At 42.8% G+C, this 13,284-nt stretch overlaps 1 pseudogene; it reads left to right on the forward strand.

Annotated features, from left to right (window-relative positions):
- Nucleotides 1-10,943: 10,943 nt before the first annotated feature.
- LOC126189180 (5S ribosomal RNA) lies at nt 10,944-11,061 on the forward strand (annotated as a pseudogene).
- Nucleotides 11,062-13,284: the final 2,223 nt, after the last annotated feature.

A 13,284-nucleotide genomic window follows, 5' to 3' on the forward strand; every position in this document is an offset into this window, starting at 1 on the left:
AGCCGCTCTGTATCTTACCGTAATGTCTGTTGGGTAGGTTCCTCATTTGACGAGGGTCCGCTTTGTTGACAGGCTCAACATGTGAGCTCATCTGCTGGTGGCGAAGCTTAGTACCGACTGGAAGAGAGCACAATGGTATGTTCGTGTAAATGACGAGGGCAGTTTCAATAGTTCTGAACTTAATTTTGCCAATTTGTGTAATGTTTTTTTCTGCTTTGTTTGTGACCAAGCGCATGTATTCAAGGAAATTTGGCTTTTCGTCTATATCTACCCCAAGATAGAGTGCGGGGACTGTTCGTTTACTGTTTGTGTCCGCTGTTTTAACACTAGGGTTCTCTGGAGAGACCCTTTCAGTGAAATATATATTGTTTTGCTATCGGCTACCTTGATTTTGTTGTTGTCAGATCATTGTTTTGTTGTTCTGTGTGTTCTATTTGCTCTTTGTTCTAGGTAGGACCAATTGTTAGCAGACACTACTGCCGAAAAGTCGTCTGCGTATGCGACAATTCCATCTGTCGTTATTGTTCCCTCTAGTAGTTGCAGGAAGGGTTCAGTAGTGATGTCCCAGGAGATAGGGTCAGAGATCTACACTTGGGGGCAGCCTTTTGTAATTCGTTTCATTACTTTTTGGCCGTTCATTTGCCATTTGACCAATCTGTTCTTACGGTAGTCTAGTAGACTGTTGTATAGTGTTTCGAGTATCTCCAGTTGTCTCAGTCTCTTGAAAATTGCGGGTCACCAGAGATTATCAAATACACCCGAAATGTCGATCATAACTGCCATTGCATATTTAGCCCTGGTGTTGATGGAAATTTTTAACGCTTGGTTGATTGCATCATCTATCGAATTTCCCTCTTTGAAGCCGCAATGGTGTTGGCTTGAGCCATGGAGAGCTCTGTATGCCTGCAAACGGCTGCACAAGAGTTTTTCCTGGATCTTGGGAAGTGTATTTATAAGACATATTGGCCTAAATGACTTGGGATCCGATGGATCCCTGTCAGCTGCCTTCTTTGTTATGACTGCCTTGGAGATCTTCCAAACTGTAGGCACTCGACCCAGCCGCAGAGCGTCATTCAGTGAGTTGTAAGGAATGGGGTAATTCGTGGTATTATCTGTTTTAATAGGTGCTGGTCCAGGTGCTTTCTTGTTTTTGAGCTCTGAGATCGCTATCGCCACCTCTTCTTGAGCAAAAGGATAGGTGACGGTGACAGTGTTGTATGGCACGTTCAGTTCTTCTCGCAATGTTGCTTGTTGGTGTGTTAGTGTTGACGAAGGAGCTAACACCGAACATTCAGGTAGCTGGATCAGCCTCGCGTTAATCCCTATTGTTCTGTGTGAGTAGAACTGGAGAGCCAACTACAGAGTATGGCCAGTATGGAGCATAGAGGAAATGGACACAGGTAGTCTGAGCCCTGACTGATTCTCACATTACGAGTGTTTTCTATTGTATTGTGCACTTTAGACACTGTCCACAGAATCCTAGCATTTAAATGTTAGGACATCTGGAATTTCTCTTGTCTAGTAGAGAGAGAGCCGTGTTAAACACTACTTGTCATTCCGAGAGCTTCCCAACAAGCAAGCCTTCCCAAGAGGAAACTTATGCTTTCTGTATGCTCTCATAATTCTCGATGTGGATTGGCAGGTACATTAGTGCTCCTGCTGGTGGGAGGTGATGATTGTGCTTGGAGGTCCATGGAACGGTGAAAATTTAAGACTTTTTCTGTGATTGGTGGTAAAGACTGTACAAGGGTGAGCTGTAGCCGGCTCGCGTTGATGCCGTTTGTTCTTTGGCAGTTGTCGCAATTGAGTGGCATCTTATTTCTCCCTGAGTTACTACCATAACGAGTTGCTGAGTCCATCAGTGGCAGCAGCAGCACTTATCGATACTAGTACTGCTGTACCATCTTTGGTGTGACCGATATGTTTAATTTCCATGTGGTGGTGTACGTGGCAGTCGGTCGGTTGGGGCAGAGCAGCGAGGAAGTCTCCGAGGCGCGGGGTCAGGCTGGGACTGCTGGCGGTGTGCACGCGCGGTCAGATTGTGAGGTGCTAGTTGCAAGAGCTGCAAAGTTCGTTGCCTACCGAACCTGGACACTGAAGATGAGTGATCAGTTAACCTGTTACAAAACCTCAACTGCTGTGACATCTCTTTGTCCATTATCGGTTGTTGCTCCCTGCTAGCAGCTATGTATGGTGTGTAGGAGTCTGCAAAATTTTGCTGCTGTCTTCCTGTGTGGTCTTTAACTATTAAATTGGTTGTTACTTATCAGTGAAGTGCACCAGCGGTATTTTCTGCCTTGTGGCCGTTAACGCCCCAGTTACCTGCCCTGGTCGTTAGCGTAGTTTTCTGGCAGCGTGTTTTTCCTCGCCGTGTTGATGCTGTCCAGTACAGCGCGTAGCTCGACAGCCATATAGTTGTTTGTTCATATTTTTTTCTTAAGAGTGGTTATTGTGCCTTGGCTGTTTTTAGATGCCAATTTTGAAGACGTAGTGCTGCTGGTATCTTCGTCCTTGGATGATACTTTCGGGGGTTGTGCCGTTGGTTGGGCGGAAGGGAATTGATTATGTTGTTAGTCGGTCCTTCATCCATCCCTGGGTCGGGTTGCCATCCGATTATTTAACCTTACTCTTGGCTGCTTTTCTCATCTGACCTTATGTTAGAGGTACATCCTCAGGCCGACCCTTGAAACACTTCTGAGCACTGCTGTTCTGTTGGTTTTAGATTGTGATTTTCATTTTAGTCTGATGTACTATGTGAGGTCTTCAACCATCTATTAATTTAGTTTGTTTTAATTTTAAGATAAGGCCTTCAGCCGACTTAAATTGTAGTTTGAGGATTGATTTGTTTAATAACTAAAATTTTGAAAGTTTTTTCTATCTGAAATTCTTGTTATCTTGGCCCTAAGTCCTGAGTTGTTCAATGTCTTGTGTGCGGCCTTCAGCCGAGTATTTACGTAATTTTTTTAAAGTAAGGCCTTCAGCTGAGTGTATTCTTTAAAGCAATTTTTGTAGCTTTTGTTAAGGCCTTCAGCCGTTCTTGCTTTTGGTGTAGTTTTGGGCCTACAGCCCAGGAGGTGCCGCAAGTTTTCTTAACTAGGCCTTCAGCTGTATTGTTTTAATGTGATCCTTTTAAGGCAATGTGTAATTAAGTGGTTCTGAGGAAAATAAAAGTTTGTGTGTTTTGTGCAACTAACAGTAGCTGATTACGGCCCCCTCCACAACCATAACCTGATCAGCTCTGTCCTGCGAAACTGGATTTCAGAGGGTTTTCTCTGATTCTGAAGCGAACCAGGAATATTTTGGGCTTAGTCTTTGGACTGGTTTTTGGTGGGGTTGCAGCTCAGTCTTGGTCTGACTTCACAGGTTTTTAATGTTCATATGATTCGGATCTTCAAGTTTCACATCATACTCACCGGTCACGGAATATTTCCGGTGTTTCGTTCGCAGTGACGGAGGCGTCGAGCTCCATGTTGTTCAGACACAGCTCCAGTCCAAGCGCCAGCCGGCCACGCTCGGTAGCCAGCGACAGCACAGCCGTAGTAAGACCAGCAAAGCAATGCGCACCTGAGAGTTCAGTAGACTCGTCAGTGAAATACGTACCATCGAACAGTTTCGACCTGTGTTTCAAGTGAACTTGGCACCTCGTGCACTCTCTCACTTAACTCGCGTTGTTTCTTTCTCTGTAATGACGTGTATCTTAGTGCCCAGCACATGCCGTTTACATTAACTCACCAGAAATTTATTTTCCAGGTGATCACTTTTCTGTTTTTCCTTTCCATTTGTTAATTCTGTGGTGTGCTCGCTCATTCACATCCTCTTCCTTTTATTACTGTATAAAACTTATGTTGAGAGTCTGATGACCGCCAATACGTGACCCTTATAACACCAGGCACGGCGTCTACCGCTGTTTCTTCAAGCACCACCTGCTGGCGACTCTATTAAATAATTCATTATCTTCTGTTTGAAATCATTCTAATTTGTTAATCTCCAATTAGATTCGTGTTCACTTGCACTTCTCAAAGCTCCCATTTTATATGAATAAATCTTATATTTACGAACTCAATATTTTTAATTCCGGAGTCAATAGTTTCCACTTTACATACTGTGTGCCCAGATACTTCTACCCAGGAGAGGGGGGGGGGGCTTTGTGGCAAAAAGGCTTGTTACTTGACTGGAGTCCCTTGACGTCACGGTGAGGCTGCGTAGCTCAGAGCAGCAATGTGATTATACGGCAAATGCGCCGCACCACAGGCGCTTTGGCGTGTTATTTGTTCATTCGGTTTGGTTCAACACATATTTGGAAAAATCAAATCAAGTGGAATGACAGATGTATCACACATTAGGGCCAAATAAATGATAATTAAGATGAAAACTAACTCTCTCGTTTGATGAAGATGCAGATTTTAATGTAGGCTGCTCCAGATTTCTGTTGCTGTCTAATACACGAAGATGCAATCCGTAGCCCCTTTCTCCTTATGACACATTTCTTCATAGCTTCTAACTTTGCTTCTTGATTCGGATACCTAATCCTTATAAATGTTCTTGTTCTTACGCAAAAAACACTAACAGTGTCAAGAGCCTCAGGAAACTTTTGTTTCAAAATAGAGCACAGAGACTTTACTGTTTTTTGTTTGCGCAATCCATTTCCATGAAAAGCAGTGAATTCTTCTTCAAATACGCCACTTTTTGCTGCTGGAAAGTCTAACGATTTATCAATGTTTTGCCACTTCAATGGAACATAGTCTGCAATGTATTTCACCGCATCTAGAAGAACATCCGAGGTTACAAAATCGTCACACACTGTTACCACATCTGTTAATAATTTTTCTTCGTCATTTACAGCTTCTGGGATTTATCGTACTGACGATTCATCAACAACACATAGCTCCCAGGCAATAAAACTTAGGGGCGCAGAATCTGATTCGACGTTACACTGCGTTTAATTCTTCAGTGACCGGCGCGTTTTCAGAACTATCAGTTGCATTACCTGTTAGTAAAGGAGACGCACCCTGTTCCATACTTCAAATGGCACAGGGTTATTATAAAATATGCCTAACCTCATACTCCAGAAAAAAGATTCAAGCAATCTTGACTTGGCCTGGATGTTAATATGTAGCTGACTTTTTTTAGGCTTTTGTCAAGACCAAAGAGAGATTTTATTGACTTAATGAAACTTTTTTGGAAAGTCATCAGTCTGGCTCTATCACCAGCTCACAATGCCGAACAAATGTCTAGGAATCTATTTAATGTCTTCTCGCGAATTTGTGACATTCATTCTAAATCCACATGAACATTCATCGTTTGGAACTCTGGAGTTAAAGACATCAAGGATGTCGTTAACGAGTTGAATAAAATTACTTTCAGTGTCTTTGTGAAGAACATACTTGAAAGCCTAAGCTGTTCGTCGTGAGAACAGGCGCGTCCGCGTCCAGTTACGTTGAAGTACGGTTCAGTAATGCGGTGTGCTAATGTTAAGTCACTTTTTTATGTTTAAAAATTTCTTGTGTAGCAGCCTTAGTTATTTTGGAGCCATATAGTAGCGTAATGAAATGGTTCGCGAACAACTTTAACGAATGTGGTATATCGTAGAAAACCCATTCATTCCTGGTATAGGCTGCTGGATATACCTGTAAGAAATATTTCTTTCAAACTTTTATATTCTTTTCACCCGTATTACATGTCACAGCTACAACATTTATTCCCGATTCCTCAACTGCTTTAATGATACTCTGAAGCAAAATACGCCATAATTGTGTCAAAGTAATAATAAATTGGTTGCTTTCATTGCTTACACAACCTACGGATCATGCAAACTTGAACATCGGAATGTAGACAAACTAATATGTCCTCCGACGAATCGTAATATATGCGAACATCAGCATTAATTTCGCCAAATGTTAAAACTGCTCTTCTCTCTTGAATAGTAAAACTGTTTGTTTCAGCCTCAAATGAGTACACGATATTTTCGAAAGTACTCGGTCTGCATTTAAATGCCTTCATCCATTACCGAAATTTTGCCCTGCACAGCAAGGGTATTTTTAGCTTTCATCAATATGCATAAGTTATGCTTTTGGTGACAGAGCTTTTGAAATCAAGACACGGACAGTGTCCTTTGAATTACACTTTAACTTTTTACTTTCGTTCAACAAACACTGTATTTGCCGCGGTTTAAAACATTTTGACAACACGTTGCTCACTATAGTTTGCTTTTTTCTGTCAGGTCAGATGACCTTCCCGTCCGCTTTATCGAAAGACCGCGACGAAGAAGATCTGTTTTACTTCATAAGGCTACATCATATCTCTTTAGCGCTGCTTTCTACTATGCATTTAGCTTTATTAAAAGTTCATGGCTTGTTGATTTGGTGGAGGGGACCGAACACTGAGGTTATCGGTCCTGTCGGATTAGGGAAGGAAGTCGGCCGTACCCTTTTCAGAGACACCATCCCGGCATTTGCCTGAAGCGATTTAGGGAAAGCACGGAAAACCTAAATCAGGATGGCCGGACGTGGGTTTGAACAGTCGCTCTCCCGAAATGCGAGTCCAGTGTGCTAACCACTGCGCCACCTCGCTCGATGTTAGAAGTTCAAACTCGGCCCTCAGTTCCTTAATTTCTAAATCCTTACACACTGTTTAACTGAGCTCGTTAGCTGTGGTCTGGTCGATATTTTTTTTCTTTTTTTCGTTGACAGTTTCTAAAGACGACAAAGCTCGTTTTCACGAACTAACCACATTAATTTATCATTATTAATTAGTAAGTAATAGGCGAAAGTGATAAATTACACAGATCTTGCCAATTTTTTTAAAAAACGAGGGGGAGGATGGATGCTCCCAGGGGAAAAGTGGGCAGAGGTCATTTTGCGAGGCCTGACCACGAGGTCTCCTTCGCCAAACGGGAACGTATGGAAGGGGCAAATGGCCACAGGAGAATATTCAATTATTTGCTGACAAAAAATAAATCCGCCTTTTCTATAGCTTGTCTCTGAAAAAAAGGAAACGAACATAAAGTTACATTTCTGGGGCATGCATGTGCGGCGTCGATACTCCATGGACGTCACCACCCCATCTTCATGGCATATCTTTTGGTAAAGTCGTGTAGGTGCCGTTATCTGTTCAATCGCCTACGTGTGAATGTATCAAATTTATCACCCGTCATGATTAATCCAGCTAAGGTGGAAGATGCCACGTAAGAAACTCGAAAAGTATTGGCTACACTTGGATTCTTCACAACAGCACAATGACGATTGTTTAAATATTTCCAAAAATCCAGCAGGCCAGGGTGGCCGATCGGTTCTAGGCGCTACAGTCTGGAACCGCGCGACCGCTACGGTCGCAGGTTCGAATCCTGCCTCGGGCGTAGATGTGTGTGATGTCCTTAGGTTAGTTAGGTTTAAGTAGTTCTAAGTTCTAGGCGACTGATGACCTTAGAAGTTAAGTCCCATAGTGCTCAGAGCCATTTGAACCAGTTTTGAACCAAAAATCCATGAGTCCTGTGGCATCACCTCCAAACAAATAATGAATTGTGTGACATCTGATCCATCTGACGTCATTGTGTTTCGTCCTCGGGTAATAATCAATGTTCAGGTAGAGGTGAGTACGTGAATCGAAATAAGCGAGCGACACCCGTAAAAAGAGAACCAAAATTTGACGCACAAAATACCATATCTCTTCCGCCGTCCCACAATGTAGCCCGTGTTCGTACAATATCCTGTCCGTAACTCGTGGTGTAGTGCTTAGCGTTGCTGCCTCTAGATCACACGGTCTCGGGTTCGATTCCCGGCCAGGTCGGGGATTTTCTCCGCCCGGTGAGTGGGTGTTTGTGTTGTCCTCATCATTTCATCATAATTCGGGAAAATGACGAGACTGGACAGTGAAAAGATTGGGACTTGGTGCGGACGCTGATAACCACGCTATTGAGCGCCCCACAAACCAAAATCATCTTTATCATCGTCATCATCATCGTCTGTATCTTGAACATTGCAGTTCACAAGTAAAGGCGGATATGCAAGGTGGATTATAAGAAGTCTCTCTCGATTAATCTGCATGGTAGGCTATATCAGTTCGACGACATTAGGCGACTGGCGACGAAGTAAGGTGCGATATATGTCATTGACGGTTGGTACGCTATAGAGAGGGAAAACGATACGTAGGTAGCTATACTCCAGATAAAACCTTCCAAAGTAGGAAAATGGCATCGGTTTCTCAGTAAGCTCCACCGGAGGGTCAAGGGAAGATGGTGCTGGAGCCTGCATCAGTAAGCCCGTGAGGCTGGTCGGACATCGCCGCCGAAGTTTGAGGTGGATACCAACGTATAGAGACACTGGTCGATCATGAAAGCTGACAAGACCGAGTCCACCACGGTCTTTAGGAAGAGTGGGGGAGTCGTACCGAACCTTAAACATCATTCCAGCACTGAAAAATGACCAGACTGCCGCCATAAAGCTCCGAGCTATGTGTTTAGGCATCGGCAGCGTTTGCGCTACATGCGGAATTCGTGATGTCTGATAGACATTAATAAATTACGTTCGTTGACGAAGGTCCAAAGCACGAAGACCATGGTCCGTAAGTCTAGAACGGATAAGTTGCAAGGGGCTCCGGTAATTAAGGTTCGTCGTGCGTGAGTTGTCGTCCGTGAAATCGATACCAAGCCAACGGATTTTATCTCGCACTCTGAGTGGGGCGACTCTTGCAGGTGTCATCCCGGTGCCAGCATTCAAGGCCACCGATTTATGAACATTTAAACGGCTCCCTGAAGCTTCACCATAAGTGGGTAACCAATCGATGACTCTGCGGACATCATGTTCGTCACGAAGAGTTAACATCAGATCATCTGCATGCGCAGTGCGCTTGAAAATAATGCCACTGGGAGACAATCCCGTCAGGCGGTGTCGCAGACCGCACAACAAAAGTTCTGATGCTAGAGCGTACAGTGTCGTCGATAAGGGACATCCCTTTCTAACAGAGCGGCAATCAGCAAGGCGTTCGACAGTCTACTGTTGACAAGTATTTCAGATGTTGCGTTACGTAGGAGACGGAGCACCACCTCGACGAAAGCGGCCGGGTAATGCGTATTCTGAATGGCAACGGTGAAGTACATATGACTGACGCGATCAGATGCTTGACCGAAGTCTATCACAGACAGCGCTCCTGGTACACGCCGCACCTGAGCGAGGGCAATCAGGTACCTATAGCGGCACGGGGCGGCGCCGATGTTCTGCGTCCCATCCATCTACATCTATATCTACATTTATACTCCACAAGCCACCCAATGGTGTGTGGCGGAGGGCACTTTCCGTGCCACTGTCGTTACCTCCCTTTCCTGTTCCAGTCGCTTATGATTCGCGGGAAGAACGACTGCCGGAAAGCCTCCGTGCGCACCCGAATCTCTCTAATTTTACATTCGTGATCTCCTCGGAAGGTATAAGTAGGGGGAAGTAATATATTCGATACCTCATCCAGAAACGCACCCTCTCAAACCTGGACAGCAAGCTACAACGCGATGCAAAGCGCCTCTCTTGCAGAGTCTGCCACTTGAGTTTGCTAAACATCTCCGTAACGCTATCACGCTTACCAAGTAACCCTGTGACGAAACGCGCCGCTCTTCTTTGGATCTTCTCTATCTCCTCTGTCCACCAGACCTGGTATGGATCCCACACTGATGAGCAATACTCAAGTATAGGTCGAACGAGTGTTTTGTAAGCCACCTCCTTTGTTGATGGACTACATTTTCTAAGGACTCTCCCAATGAATCTCAACGTGGTACCCGACTTACCAACAATTAATTTTATATGATCATTCCACTTCAAATCGCTCCGCACGCATACTCCCAGATATTTTACAAAAGTAACTGCTACCAGTGTTTGTTCCGCTATCGTATAATCATACAATAAAGGATCCTTCTTTCTATGTACTGGCGTAATCCATTATCAACTGAGCTACCCAGCCTGTCTCACTTAACCTCCTGTTGTTAAGGCATCAGCGCAGCACGTGAAATGTGCTAGTCTAAGAACTCAGTCGGAAGTTGTACTATATTCTTACATTGAAATAGTTAATACATCTCGACAACATGAAAAAAAGTCGACTATTTATAGGAGAAATGAAGCTATAGTATTCAGGAGCAAAAGCTAGTAAATCTGAGCAACGTAATTTATTTATTTCCTGCACAATGTAATGAGTCAGTCATTGTTGTAGGGTAATCAAGTACTCCATGAAAAAAAGCATTAAATTTATGTGAATTAATTTATTTTACGGTACGTTTAGAATTACAACTACTCTGAGTGTCATTTACATACTTGCATCTCTGCCTTCTGTAATTTTTTCTTCATTCTAGTTTGGAATCTTCAGTGCTGTGGGTAGTAGCTTCTTTCTTGAAGATAACTCTAAAAGTTCGTTTTTCAAATCTCGTTCATAATCTTCAGACCGAAAGTGAACTGAACACACTCGTGCAGTTTTCATGTTCACGCTGTCCGCACGTTTGCACCGAACTACCGATTCATGGTGGAAGTACTCGTTTTTGGGAAAACCATGATAAATAATGTCTGTCGTATCTCGAGCGATTTTTATGCATTGTACCATAGCGCAATTACAGTGACAGTTTCTCATGACTTACACGAAACGAGTTATTTCCTTTGGATGCACCACGACTTCCGTGTTCTGTCGAATGCACAGCCGCGAGAGTCCTCAAAGTGCTGTCAAGGCGCACAAGGGAATTTTTTGTTCGTCAGGAGCTGGAATGGTCTACCTTCTTTTTCTACACGCCTTGCTTCTACGATAAACATTGGGCGAGGCCTCTCTGAAAACCTGAGGGACATTGTTATATGTTTGCTTCATGGACAGCAGTTGAATTTTATGAAGTAGCCTAATTGCTTCAGGGGCTAAACTGTCATTTTTGGCTGATTATGGGTGATAGTCTGCAATTAAATTTAAATCTGCTTACCTAACAAGTGGACAGCGGCCTTGCCGCAATGGATACACCGGTTCCCGTGAGATCACCGAAGTTAAGCGCTGTCGGGCGTGGTCGGCACTTGGATGGGTGACCATACCGGTCACCATGCGCTGCTGCCATTTTTCGGGGTGCACTCAATTTCGTGATGCCAGCTGAGGAGCTACTCGATCGAATAGTAGCGGCTTCGGTCAAGAATACCATCATAACGACCGGGAGAGCGGGGTTCTGACCCCACGCCCCTCCTATCGAAATCCTCCACTGGGGATGACACGGCGGTCGGATGGACCCGGTAGGCCACTCGTGGCCTGAAGACGGAGTGCTTTTTTTTTTTTTGTACCTAAGGAGTACTGGTAGAGCAGTGTGCATGACAGTCCCTGCATACTCCACCCAGTCACATGGCAGCATAACTGAAGAATAGCATACACTTTCAAAGTAACAGCATTCCTACTAATTTCGTAATGGCCATTTATAGACTGATAGCTGTTAACAGATTCGTTAAGGATTTTTTTGACAGCTGCTTCTTTTTCACTCTCATTACATCCCTAAGAATGCATAAATGGATGGAAAAGTCCATAAAAGCTACATATTTGTATTAGAAAAATTCTTATTTCTAAGAACACATTTGTGAACAATCCGCAAAAAACATATTTTGAGTACTATTTAGGAAAAGGACTACAAAATTCATTTCTCCCTTGCAGTATGTATGTCTCCCTTATTCAGCATGCCTCAGAAATATCCAGTAAAAGAAAAGGCATTGTTTTACAGTAAGGAATTTATTATTAAGTTGCCGTAATAATAGGCAACAAAGAGCTGTGATTAGTTTTCACTGTAAGGACACATTTCTGTGTAAGTGACAACTTTATTAAAATGAAACATTGCTTACTATAAATATATACAGAATTTCGAAGAACGAGGACAACAAAGCACATATGATATTCAGTACCATATCCTCTGAACAAGTCATCCATACACAACGATAAATAAAATAAAGACAAAAACGTATCATACATCATAGAACGTAATAATTTACAATCAGCCAGGTACTAACAACACAATTAAATACTGAAGTCCCGTAACCACTCATCTAGAATATTTTATCGAAATTTCGTCTCCGTATAGGGTACAGATTGTTACGTCTCTCATATAACTACGAGTACGAGTATTAGGTAAGGCGTTAGCGATGTTTACGTTGGCATGTCACAGCAGTTGTGAGATAAAGCGTTCATTATTTTCGCTTTATAATATCCAGGTACTTTCCTTATTTTTACTTTTTACACCGAAAAAATATTCACAACGGAAGACTAGTCGTTTCATAATTGTTTAAAAAAGAAAGTAACATTTTAGTTCCTAGATGACTAAATTATTATTCCAGGCCTGCTGGGATGTGTACAGTACGAAGGTTGTGACTGTATAGGGAGCTTCAAAAATTAGAGCACATACATGTTTTTATCACAGAAAATTTTTGTATTATAGGAACATACCCTGATACAGCATTAGAGAGCATACATTTAATAGTGTCCGTAGAATAGTTTTACATTCTGATGGTGGAGTCTCAAGAAATACCGTTTTGTGTGCTGTAGTTCGCAGGAATTATCAGTACATGTTTATGAATGATATAAAAATGATCTAAAGAAGATTTTGTTCGTGTTGTTTGAGGATATACTTTATAAGTGTTTGAACGTGTATCGGAATCGGATGGTTTCATGGAAACAGCTCAATATTTTAACCTGCACTTGTACTTCAGGGTGATAACCGGCTGCCTCGTTAAAATATTGTGCAGTTTATGCGGAAACAACTAACTTTACGGCCAAGCACCATTCGAGCACGGTGTATACGACCTAAATGCCCTCTCATGTCAAATGAAAACGCCGAATGAAAACGATAAGTGCTTTCTGGACGTTCTCAAGAATCCATTTCTCAGGCACATATGAAAATACTGACTAGCCAAGGCTATAATTTGATGTTTTCTTCGGCAATTGCTACACATGAAGCTTTTTCATGTTACTCTTACTTTTAGCAACGCTTCCTGGAGGCAATATTACCTGGTTTCTGTGTATCAATTCTTTGACTTGAGATGATGAAAGTTCTTCCAGTTGCTATTTGTTTCTGGATAGAACAACTTTTCTTTGGTCAAGTAAGCTAGAACGACACGAAGAAGGAGGAAGAGGACTAAACATCCTGGTTTAATTATTGGATATTTGAGAGAGCCGCAAAGTTAAGTACGTATTATGGCTATCATGCTAGCAAGATTTATAAAACTGTCATCTACAGAGACAACGCTGTCTGACACACGTTAACTACACAAAATCTAATGCTAGAAGAAAAGTTTAGATTTATTTTCA

This window comes from Schistocerca cancellata, chromosome 5 (assembly GCF_023864275.1).
Source record: "Schistocerca cancellata isolate TAMUIC-IGC-003103 chromosome 5, iqSchCanc2.1, whole genome shotgun sequence".
Classification (NCBI taxonomy): domain Eukaryota; kingdom Metazoa; phylum Arthropoda; class Insecta; order Orthoptera; family Acrididae; genus Schistocerca; species Schistocerca cancellata.